Genomic DNA, 12,514 nt, shown 5'->3' on the forward strand with positions numbered 1-12,514 from the left:
ACTCAGGACGTCCAAAGTAATTCCCACCTTAGCCCAGGATCCTTTGTGTGATCTCGGTCATGGGTCTTAAGCTTAACTGTCTGCAAGAAGGAAATAATATAACCCTGCCTTCCTAGAGCACTGATGATATAGAAATAGCACAATAATAGGAGTCATATTTACACCTTTTAGAGCAGGGTAGGACAGCCTGATCTCTTCCATACCTGTCACATTGAATGTCACCCTTTGTATACAGCACTGCTGGCAAGTCTCCCTGCAACTGCCTGAGTCAGCTCTGCTTGTTTGAATTAATTCCTCTGGATGGTGGATTTAATGCTGTTCATTTTATCAAGCCTTCCTAGACTTTCTGACAGGGTAATTGACAGCATTGGTAGGTTTTGCATGGCTCTTATTGTGAAACACTTGTAATGATGAAACATTCTCACCTGAAGTCCTGAGGACTGAGTCTATAGGATGTTAATAAAATTAATTGAACAGAGTGAAAAGAATCCCAGGGAGAGCAAGACCTTTCCTTCTGGCAAGCACAGGTATTTCGCAAGTGGGCGTGCTGTTCTGACAGAGGAAGAGTAGCAATGGAGTAAAAAACCTGCTGGTTTCCAGACAAAGAACAGCCTGGTTCTCATTCTCTCTTCACTTTTTTTATGTCTGCAGCAGACAGAAGTGTCTTGAACCCCTCCAACTCTCTCTTCTCAGTATCCTCCTGGCACGTAAGACATGGCATTGAGCCATGTGGAACAGAAAGCTTGCTCCTGCTCTGCTACACTTGGTGTTTTCTTCCACAGGCCAAGTAACATAAAGTCCCTGATATTTTCTCTGTGATTTCTTGGGCTGTTGCATTAATGGTTATGTATTAATGCTGAGGAAGAAATGCTTATGAGTTGTAGGATCAGGACGTACCTCTCATTGCAGTAATTGATGTCTGAGAGTGTTGGCAGGATAAAGTCTACAGTTCAGTCTGAGAATGAGTTTATTATTCTACCATTCAGGAGCCTGGATAAATTGTGGTCACAGGTTTTACCTCAGGAGAAGATTAGCCTTGTCAAGAGGAGAGAGACTGGCACCTTCATGCCTGCTGTGAGACATAACACATGGAGCTGGTGGAAGGCAAAAATACCACAGGTTGAGTGCTGATGGGAATTGAGTGTGTGTCAGCCCAGAGCCACTCTCTGATCTCTACCAGTGTCCAGCAAAGGACAGTAAAATTAATTCTGCTCTGAAAGTACCAGAAAGCTGAGGGAGGCATGATGAATAAATGAAGAAGGACAAGGAAACATATGGGAACTATTTTCTTAAATGCCAGTTTCTTAAGATGTCTGAAATGATGGTTTCATTCTCTCTCTCTGTTTTTATGTACCCCCATTGATTTTACCCTTCCCTCTCATCAGTAAGTTTTGACTCTTGGTGTTTTCTAGAGGAACTGAGATCCCAAGAGTGCTGGCTAAGAGGCCTCAAGGTTAAGAGAGGTTCTGTTCTCCTTACTACGGCAAAAGACAAGCCCAGTGCTTATTCAACAGAAAGAGTTCCACGTGGGATGGAGAGAAAAAATGGAGAAAGTGGATGTGTGCCCACATTGTGGAAGTGCATCATTTCAAGATTACATGGAGTCACAGCTAATTATTATCAACACGTTCAACACTTTTTGCACCCCATGTTACATTCTTATTATCAAACATGAAATATGTTCTTCAGCAGCAACAAATAAGGTCTGAAAAAAATGTACACAACTTAATTCTAAGGCTGCTGGACTGAAAAGATGAAGATGTGAGCTTCTGAGGGGGGAAGAGAATGAGAATAGGAACAGGAGATTAACAAGCTATTTTAATACTTTAGGCCACTTATTAAATTTGTTATTTATGTTCTTTCTTGATAAGGATAATGAGGGTTGTTTACATTACTCAGGGGTGCCACACACAAGGGCTGCCAGGAAGGCTTAGAAAAAAGAGGGCTTAGTGGATGAACTACGGCTCCAAAGATTCAAACTATGGGCTGCTGGGTAAGCCAAGGGGCATATGATCTTGAGCAGCTATGTAGTGGTTTTCAAGGATGCGTGGCATGCAAGTGGTAGTCTGAAGAGGCCTTTGGAGTCTGAAGAGGGATTTGGATGCTTTTGAACCATGTCTTAATATTATTCCTGCACAGTTTTTGTTGTTTCAGAAAGTTCAGAAAAACAGATTACCTTTGAAGAGGCTTAAAACCAAACTGTCAGGTGTATTTTCTTTTTTTCATAATTTACTCCAGCCCTCGAAGTGTTCTACATATTCTGCAGATAAGGAAGGAGGCTGGGGGATAATTCAGCAATCTTCATGCACGTTAGCAGCCTCAGCAATAAGGCTTACTCTTCTCTGAAGGATATATGATCTTCCTAGAGAAGGGCCAACTAAATAAAGAAATACAAGAAAGTCATGGTGTGGGAAAACTTAGCTGTGTCTCCCTCAACCAGTGTCTTCCAGTTTGATCTCACTTTGCTGTTAATTTTTATATTTATATTTGGCATCTTTCTGAAGTGCTTCTCATCACAATGGAAGCATAAATCATGTTAATTAATGAGAGTAGCAGCCAAAAAAAAAGTGGAGCTAGTGCTTCTTTGCCATAGTCAAGAGCTCTTGAAAAACTTGTCCTTGATGTTGTTTTGACTGAACAAAAATTAGATGCATAATCATTATTAGGCTTGATTGACTACATAATTCTTTCTATTACACTGATGAAAAGTACACGGCAGGAATTCTTAGCCTTGTACAACTTTATTGCCACATACACACGTTGCTAAATAGCTGAGCATCTCCTTGACTTGGACATTTATCACTGAGGGCGTTGCAATGTCTGAGGTAGTCCACAATAGTTTAGGCATGATGGAGAAAAAATCCTTCCTGTTGATGTAAAATCTCTGTCAGGCACAGGATTAGGGTATGATATTGTGAATCAGCACAGTACAGATGCAGAACCCATAAGCTCCAAACCCTTGGCGGCTCTCTCACACTCATCTACAGTCATTTAATGAGTCTGAATTTAAGTAACCCCCTTTCTGACCTCAGATAACAAATCACACTGCTCACTGTGGGACGCTGAGCCCCTGGCCACCCAGCAGCAGCCAGGTTCCAAGAGTTATTTTCCTAAGAATAAGACAATTCCTGTATCCCTGAGTAAAACACCTGTTGCAAAGGATGTAGGGTGATTATGGCAATTCAGACCAAACTAGGTAATTATTAACTTTTCAAATATTTTCTAATCCTCTTGGAGTTTTTGAATCATCTTTCTGTGCAGCCAGAAATTGCCCTCTGAATGTCCAAGGGTGAGAAGGCTTGGGATCAATCCTCTTGACCTTGTTATACATACACCAAAGATCTTTGAGCAGCCAAGAGCCACAGGAGATACAGCACAGACCACAGAGATACAAAACTAGTGGAAGATGGCAGCAAGTCCCTGCATATGAGGTGAAGGTGAGCAAAAAGCATGGCAGGGTCACAGAGAAGTTTGGTTTGAAAGCCTCTCTTGGCTTACTTTATATTCCAGAGGAAAGAAAACACTACAGTTATCCAGCAGTACCAGCACCAGCACAGCCCTGTGACAGTCACGTGGTATCTTGCCATGGAGGTAATTTCTGAATGGCAGATCAGTCCCAAGAGGCAATGTTGGAGCCACAGAGTGTCTGAAGGACAGGTTTTCCTATGCACTTACTGTTCATCTCAAAGCTGAATCAGGGTTATATGTAAACAAGGAAGTAAATACACTGGGTTTCCCCACAGCAAAAGATCAATGTAGTCTGAAGATTTTAAATGCAAGACTGGTCCTGAAAACGCACTTACAACCTTTCTCTAAAAGCCTGCCATCGTTCAGAGCTGCTGTCTTGGCAGGAGTTAAATGGAGCAGAACTGGGTTCCTGCCCTCCCACCTGAACAGATAATCTTTGAGATCTCTGGTACAGTAGCCTGGTGTTGAGTCAATAGGCAGAGAAACCAAAATACTTAAACAGCTTGAAAGCTGTGGCTGACACAGCTGCATCTGTGGCATTACAGAGCTGTCAGTCATGTGCTGTTCAGTACTTGGTAACCATTTTTCTGGTCTTACGGCAAATCACCTCTTAATTCTTTTCCCCTCTTGATCACTCTTTAACAAAATGCTATTGATTGCTGCTGGGCATCCCAGGCACAAATCAGACTCTCAGTGCAAATTCAAGTTGTCTTTGTGGCCAACTCTTGCTGGTGTCATGGAGTGGTGGGATGGGAGAGGCTTCAAGGGAACACTATCATGAAGGAGGGGAAGGGGGAGAGGATCAGCAACAAGCAGGGAAGTGCCAGTGGGACTGAGGAAGCTCCAACAGCCCTGAGTCAGGCAACCTGAACTGAAGAAGGCAGGCAGACAAGGCAGGCAGGACACAGCAGGATGTGGGAGAGTCTGAAGCTGGCTGCACACCTGCCAGCTGGCTACTAGAGGTGAGGAGGGGTCTCAGGAAAGGAGAGGGGATGTATGGCTGGAGGTGCTGGAAGATCAGAGCAGGCGTCTCTGCTCTTTGACCAGCAAGTGGGCAGAGCAGGAACAAAGTGAGCTGTAGAAGACGTGATGTAAGCGTTGATGTTACCTCATTTGGCAAGGGCAGGAGGTATTCCTGGAGATGGGACTTGAGAACAGGCACAGCAGAGCTGGATTCCTTTCTCTCGACTGAAGTCCAACCACAGCAGACTCCAGCAGAGTCCTCTGGCGTTGGGGCCTGGCATATAAACACGTTAAGAGTTGCTGTTCATGGGAGCAGTGCAAACAACCCAGGGGGCTGGCTGATAGCTCACATCAGTCACACATGAAATTCTATTTATACCTTCCTACACAACCAAATGAGCTGTGATTAACAAATACAGGCCATTTCAAGCATCACAGACTAGGCTTGATGCTAATTAAAAAAGGGGATGGAGAGGAAAAAAATGTTTTCCAGCTCCCCCTTGTGCCTCTTCTCTGTCTTTGTTTTGTTCTCAGTTTTGCTGGCAGACTCCATGCCCTGCCTCCCAGAAGTGATTTAAAGAAGTTATTTGATTATATGAGGTTATTTGATTATATGTTTTGTCTTACAGGACAAACATCATCCCCTGGGAAACTCAGGAGGTGCTCATGCTGCAAGTCCATGCCTGCATGCCTGCAGCTGATGGTCCCCGTGTTTGTGTGTGCATGTGCACACATGAGTGTTTGTATGTGTGTCTGTGTGTGCATGCACAAGCACTCAGTGGTTGGCCAGGTGGAATCCCTGTGTTTAATCAGGAGAAAGCTAAATTGTGAGCCCTCCTGGTTTGGGACGAGAAAAAAAAAAGAAAATTGGGAGAAGGTGAATCCTAATACAGATTAAAAAAAAAACCCAAACCAATAACTAAAAAGGAGGAAAGTTAAAAGTATCTGGTATTATTATTTCCAGGCCCCAGAGGAAGCATACAGGGTGGTGTTGAGTCCTGTTCTATAAAGGGCTGCTTACTCTTAAGGCTCATTCCCTCATCTTTCTTTCACCAGAAGAAGCAGCAGCTGAGAGGGGAGATGTGGGGCAGGAACCACAGGCACAGGCAGAGACCCTACAGAGACATCATTTGGATGCTCCAGCTCTAATGCTGCAACACGTCCCCCCTCCCCTTGCCAAATGCCACCACCAAGAGGAGTTCAGTAGACCAGGTTGCATCCCATTTATGCTCGGCAGTGATTTAGGGCTCTTCCCATCTCTTAATTCCCTTCTGCTGCCGTGCCGTGTTCCAGGGATTGTGCTGTGAGTGCGGTGCCTGTTTGTGGGGCTGATGCTCTGCCCAGCTCCGATGCAGAGCTGCAGTGAGAAATGGCTGCGCATTGCTGAGCAGCTGGAAGCAGTTATTAACTGAATTTGGCATCCGAGCTGAACTACAAATGCATCTGGGTGGCTTGAATTGTTCTTAATTATATTTTTGTTTTATTGTTTTCATTTCGAGCTGTGCTCTACCACTGCTCTCTGTATATCTCTGTGCTGTACATTTTCTTTGCTTCCAGCCCAGGGTAATTGCTCCTTGTCGTGCTGTGTTTGCCATTTTAATTTTTTATCATCTCAGATACTTTCTTTTCTTTCCTCCTTTTGATTATTTGGTTATGTCATTCCCATTTGCCCTGACATTTCAATAAATTCACCTCTACATTATCTTTGTCCCTAGAGCTGTAGTTTATCCCTCTCTTTCTAATGTCTCTGTCTCAAAGCTGGATATAAACTGTTTATTTTTTCCTAACAGCTTCCCTTTTGGGCTGAGCAGCAACCAGCAGCAGAGTGAGTGTGCTGGGCCGCAATCCTGGAGCCAGAGTGCCCCCTTCCAGAAATACTGAGGAATAACACAGCTCCCTTTAGGGACAGAAGCACAGCCAGGCAGGACTCTGCAGCTCGGTGTGTAGCCACAGGTTAATATCCAGGTACTTAGTTGAGACTAACTAAAAGGATGCTGCTGCAAATGATGTGTAAGGAAGTGAAAATTTCTGGAGTACATTTCTAGATTGAGGGAATTCCCTTTATCCACTGGATTTTTCACTTCCCTTTCTCCTTCAGGTGCTTGTTTTTGTTTCTTTCAAACTTGCATTTTCATGTTTCCAGCTAAGAGCTCAGATGAAGGGTCTACACTGGTGGTGGGCTGGGCTCTTCTGCATGCTCAGGTTCTGCATGAGGAGGTGGCTCTCCTGCAGGACAGCATTTTTCCCTTTGCAGTAGCTGATTCCACTCCAAGCAGGTGGTTTCTGTTCAGTCAAGGCTTTGGGCTTTGAGCTTTGGCAGACACTGACAAATTTCACTCTGTAGTTAAAGACCACTCTCAGCCAGCCAGTCCAGTCACTTTCAGAGGGAACAGCCTCTTGCAGCATCACTGGAGAAAAAGAGGATCGGGGGGACCTTATCACCTGAAAGAAAGTTGTAGGCAGGTAGGAATTGATTTCTTCTCCCAAGAACAAGAGGAGGTGGCCTCAAGTTACACCAGCAGAGGTTTAGATTGGATATTAGGAAAATTTCTTTACTGGAAGTGTGATCCAGCAGTGGAACAGGATGCCCAGGGAAGTGGTGGAATCAGCATTCCGGGTGTGCTCACAAAACTGTAGACATGGCACTTGGGGACATGGCTTAATCGTGGACCTGGCAGAGCTAGGTCAATGGTTGAACCTGATCACCTTAAAGGCCTTTTCCAACCTTAATGATTCTATGATTCTGTGATTCTTACAACTTTTTGATCAGCAGGGTGGCATGAATGGAGCAGTTCAGGGTCCTTGTTGCTGGTCACTGGCTGCTGTGGAGCAAAGTCTGGCAGCTCAGTTTAAAGGAGTTGATGAAGATGGGTTTTGAGGGATGTGTTGGCCTTTGTGCAGAGGTGGAGTGGCACAGCCAGCCACTGCATCCCAGTGTTTCTGGGGGAGACACAGGATGGATACTGCTGGGTGGAGAGGTGAGTGGAACAAGGGAGTATGACACTCTCTTAACCTCCCATTTTTGGGGCTGAATAGTGCTTACCTCGTCACCACTCTCTACAGCAAGATCCTCACAAATGGTTTGTCTTCTGTAGCAAAATGACTAAGACCTTGGACTGTGGTTTGAACTGTGAGTTCACTCCAGCAACTCTGTGTATATAGGTCTCTCTGAAGTGCTTGTGTTGGAAACATTTGTCCATTCAAAGCTAGAACACAGACTGACCTTCATGTTAAAGTTCTCAGAACATAGGAGGCTGTGATCACACCTGCATCAAGAGGAAATGTGAAGGAAACGTACTGTCCACACTTCATTCCAGGGAGGTATGAATACATGTGGTTTATTTGAAACTGTAACACCAGGTTTAAGGTAATGACATTATGCAATCCTTTCCAAATACTGTTCTTATTGCTATTAAAGTTTATTAATATATAAGAAACACCATTTTCCTTCAAGGCACTTCTTTTAAACTTCAATAAAGTCCTCTTGTGTTAAGCCACTGGAGTCTTGCTCTTTCTTGTATCTTTTAAGACACTCCAAAGAAGACAAAACCTACCCTGGTAGCTGTGTGTTTGAGTTCCAGTGCAGGAAGGTCCCTTGCTAATACATGGCAGCTCTTCAGCACTCCGGGACATACACAGGCTCCTGGCAAGGCTGTCCCAGCAGTCAGCTAACACTATGGGATGGGAAGCCACGGTATTCACACGTGGTAAGCGCTGTGCTATGCAGCCAGGGAAGCTCGGGCAGAGCGACGGAACACAACGTGTCCAAGAGCACACAGTGAGTGAAGGACAGACTAGGGACTAAACCCCAGCTTCTCCTCTCTAGGCCTTGCCTTCACTACACCACTTTATCTTTTTAAGCCATAGCTGCAGTAACACCAGGAATGTGACCCACATCCATGCAGTCGCGCCCATTCAGGTCCTTCCACTGCCAGGCTGGCCAGACAGAGCAGCACCACAGGCTCTGAGGCACTGGTGCTGCTGCCTCAGGTGGAGATGCACAGTCCTGAGGGATGCACACTCCTGGGAGGTGCACACTCCTGACTGAGGGCACCTTCCTGTCCCTGAGCCAGCCTCAGGGGTGCCGAGGCTGAGCATGCAGGAATGTGCACGCGCTGTGCTGGGAGAGCACCGGCACAGAAATAAGGCTGCGCCCCAGCTGGACGAGGCTGAAGATGATCTCTCCTCTGTGGAAACCTCAGCAGCTGGTAGACATCAGGTGATTTGTACAGTGCAAAGTACTGTGGTTGGGTCACTGGGCTGAACTAGCTACTGAGCCTAAATTGTGCCAGTTTGTAAGCCAAGAGGCAGTCACTGCATCGGGCCTGCATCAAAAGCAGCGTGGCCAACAGGTCAAGGGAGGAAGTTCTCTCCCTCTACTCGGCACTCATGAGACCCCATCTAGAGCACTACATCCAGGTCTGGGTTCCCCAGCATAAGAAGGACATGGACCTGTCAAAGTGAGTCCAGAGGAGAGCCACAAAGGTGATAAAACAGCTGGAGCACCTCTCCTATGATGACAGGCTGAGATGGTTGGGGATGGAGAAGAGAAGACTCTGGGGAGAGCTTATAGCAGCCTTCCAGTACCTAGAGGGTGCCTACAAGAGAGCTGGAGAGGGATTTTTTACAAGGGGATATTGTGATAGGACAAGGGTTAATGGCTTTAAACTGAAAGAGGGCAGGTTTAGATTGGATGTTAGGAAGAAATTCTTTATTGTGAGGGTGGTGAAGCACTGGAACAGGATGCTCCATCCCTAGAAGTGGTGGATACTCCATCTCTAGAAGTGTTCAAGGCCAGGTTGGATGGGGCTTTGAGCAACACGTTCTAGTGGAAGGTGTCTCTGCCCATGCATTGAGCTGATCTTTAAGGTCCCTTCCAACCCAAACCACTCTATGGTTCTATGGTCAGTAACTACATGACAGTGAGGGTATGCATGCCTGCAGACGTATGTGAATAGGCACACAAAGCTGTGTCCTGCTTCTGAGGGCCTTACTATTTTATTTCTCTTATTTCTGATGTAATGATAGGACTAAACAAGGAAACTTGTGGCATTAAGGCAAACTCAGCTCTGTTGTAGCTGTTTCTGGCCATTTTGGGGGCTAAGATGGGTGAAGAGGCAAAGCAAATACCGCAGCAGCTATCCAGGGTTTGTGCTGAGTGTGTTTGAAGGCTAAGCCACAACTGGAGAGCCTCACCACAGACAAGCAGTGTGGACATCAGAGCCTGCAAGCACTTTGCTCTTCAGGCCCAGAATTATTTTTAAAGATCCTGACCTGGTTACAGACTTGCAGACACCTGACGGGTGGGAAGGAGCAAACACAGAGACCTTCTCCATGATTTGAAAATAATTATTAGCTGTGAATGTAGTCACCAAGCTTTATTGTCCTGGCCCATCCCATGTTTGTTGTCTCCTCCTCTCCTCCAAGTCCCCAAACGTGACACTCTTGTCTTGGCTTCAGCGCATTAGGAGGTTTTTCAGGGCCAGATTTTCAGTCTGAGCATGGATCAGAAGCTGTGGTGCCTGGGGCAGCTAGGAGAGGCTGACACCCCTACAAAGCAGCAAAGGCTGAGCCCACAGCCTGCTCATTTATGCCAAGGAATTTTGGCTGCAGGTGTGAGTTAATTCCTGGTACTGCTGGCAGGCGATTCCCCTAGCTATTCACAACAGAGCTTTAATTCAGCCCACCTATGCTCAAGTGAGGCTCCTGTGCAAGGACAACCCTGTGCAGAGCTTACATGAGTTTAGCTGCCAAAAAGGTTTTTTTTATGATGACATTAAAAAGTGACCTGTGAAGTTAAAAAGTGACACCCCACTTTGCTTCAGAAAGCATGGAAGGACCTCTCCATTGGTGAAGCACCTGTATGAAAAACGGTGCTTTTATGCCCAGGATTATCACAGCATTTGCTGTGTGCAGATGTATTAAAAGCAAGCAGCCATCAAGTGACAGTACTGTACTTCCTGACATGTTGTCATTGTAGAGCAGTTCTTCTCTGAGGCATAGGACAAATGAGTGTAAATAATTATAGAATCAAAGAATCATTTGTGTTGGAAAAAACCTCCAAGGTCACCAAGTCCAACATTGCCAAGCCCACCACTAAACCATGTCCCCAGGTGCCATATCTACATGTTTTTGGAACACTTCCAGGAATGATGACTCCACCACTTCCCTGGGCAGTCTGAACAACTTTTCAGTGAAGAAATTTTTCCTAATATCCAATCTAAACCTCCCCTGGCATAACTTGAGGCCATTTCCTCTTGTCCTGTTGCTTGTTACTTGGGAGAAGAGACCGACCCCCACCTGGCTATGCCCTCCTGTCAGGTATCTGCAGAGAGCAATAAGGTCCCCCTTTGGAGCCTCCTTTCCTCTGGGCTGAACACTCCCAGCTCCCTCAGCTGCTCCTCATCAGAGCAGTGCACCAGGCCCTTCCCTTCACCTGCTTAATTTTCCTTCTCTGGACACACTCCAGCCCCTCAGTGTCTTTCTTGTAGAGAGGAGCCCAAAACTGAACACAGGATTCAAGGTGCTGCCTCACCAGTGCTGAGCACAGGGGGACGATCACTGCCTTGGTCCTGCTGGTCTCACCATTCCTGATACAGGCCAGGATGCCATTGGCCTTCTTGGCCACCTGGGCACACTGCTGTCTTGTGTTCAGATGGCTGTCAACCACCCCACCCTCCCCCTGGACATTTTCCACCTGGCAGCTTTCCATGAATTCCACAAGTTACAGAAAACATGACAGAATTCTCCTTGTGAATTGTAAGAACGAGCATTCATTTTGTGATGCATTAACTTGGCAGTTTTGCTTATACTCCTATAAAGGCACTAACAGGACAGATGTTCCCCTGCAGGTGTGTGTGCGGGGGGTCAGTTTGGCCCCGTGTCAAACTCTCAACAAGGGGAAGCCTGTGCATGGGCACACAAGAGGGCAAAGGCACACTGCACAGTAGGAAATAGGGCTGCCAAGCCACACACATGCTAAGCAGCATGAGACAAGGCTGGAGAGGTTCCTATTGGGCAAGGATAAGAAGGTGAAAAGAAAAAATCCTTCATGCAGCATGGACTGAACTCTCCACCACAAGCCAGCCTGAGGGGTGTTAGTTTAGACATCATGGAAATGCAACACTGTTAAATTGTTAAATAATTTTTGTCATCTGCCACTGGGAAACCAGGTGCATGTTAGGTTGACCATATACCCCTGTGTTTTCTCTATCCCAACGTGTTGTGCAGAAGAGAAGTCAGCTATCAGGATGAGCACAGATCTGGGCTGCTTCCTGGGGCTTCTGCATGAGCAGAGGGAAGGCGACCAAAGGATATTTGAGGTTCTCCTCGAGATCCTCCCATATTCTGGGACTATGCAAGAACCAAGTCAATCTCCAGCCTAGGTCAGAGACAATCTTCAGCTGTGTGCTGGTGACTAAACCTGCCAAACTGGCATACAAGAAGGCATCAGCACCAGCCCCATTTTATACAGCATTACCACTGCAGCTAATCCAGGGTTGCATGAGGCCTGTGGAGCATCACACACGATGGAGAAGAGCTCTTGTACAGCAGCAGTCCAGCAGCAGGCCTCTCTAGATGTGCTTCATTTAGAGCTGCAGCTTGTGGGCCAGATGGGCTTGTGACACATCGTTGTTTTCCTCTGCCTTTGTACCATCTTACAAGCAGCACTCAATGCTGTTGCATGGAATAATTTGAGTTACAATCTTAACCTGAGGGGGTGGGGGGGCAGAGAGAAGGTAACCCAGACATCAAGTTTTTAGCATGTAACTTTACAAGTAATCCCCTGAGGGTACTCCTCCAGCCAGAGGCAAAGGCAGTCCTGGAGCACAATGCAGGGGAGCAACACCTGCTGTGGGAATTCAGGCCAGGCAGGAGACAGAACAGTTCAGCCCCCTGTCAGTGCAAGCTCTGCCTTCACAAACAACTAGGGTGTGCATTTACAGCAGGTATGAACTGTTCTGTGAAGGGACCTGGTGTGGCAGAGCAGTCTCTGCGCAGAGGAAGGTTTTTTGGTGTGAATGGCCATTTTTGTTCCAAATAACCAGGAATGTGCAGCCTCTCAGCCTCCATGTGCACCTGT

Source organism: Corvus hawaiiensis, chromosome 1 (genome assembly GCF_020740725.1).
Source record: "Corvus hawaiiensis isolate bCorHaw1 chromosome 1, bCorHaw1.pri.cur, whole genome shotgun sequence".
Lineage (NCBI taxonomy): Eukaryota > Metazoa > Chordata > Aves > Passeriformes > Corvidae > Corvus > Corvus hawaiiensis.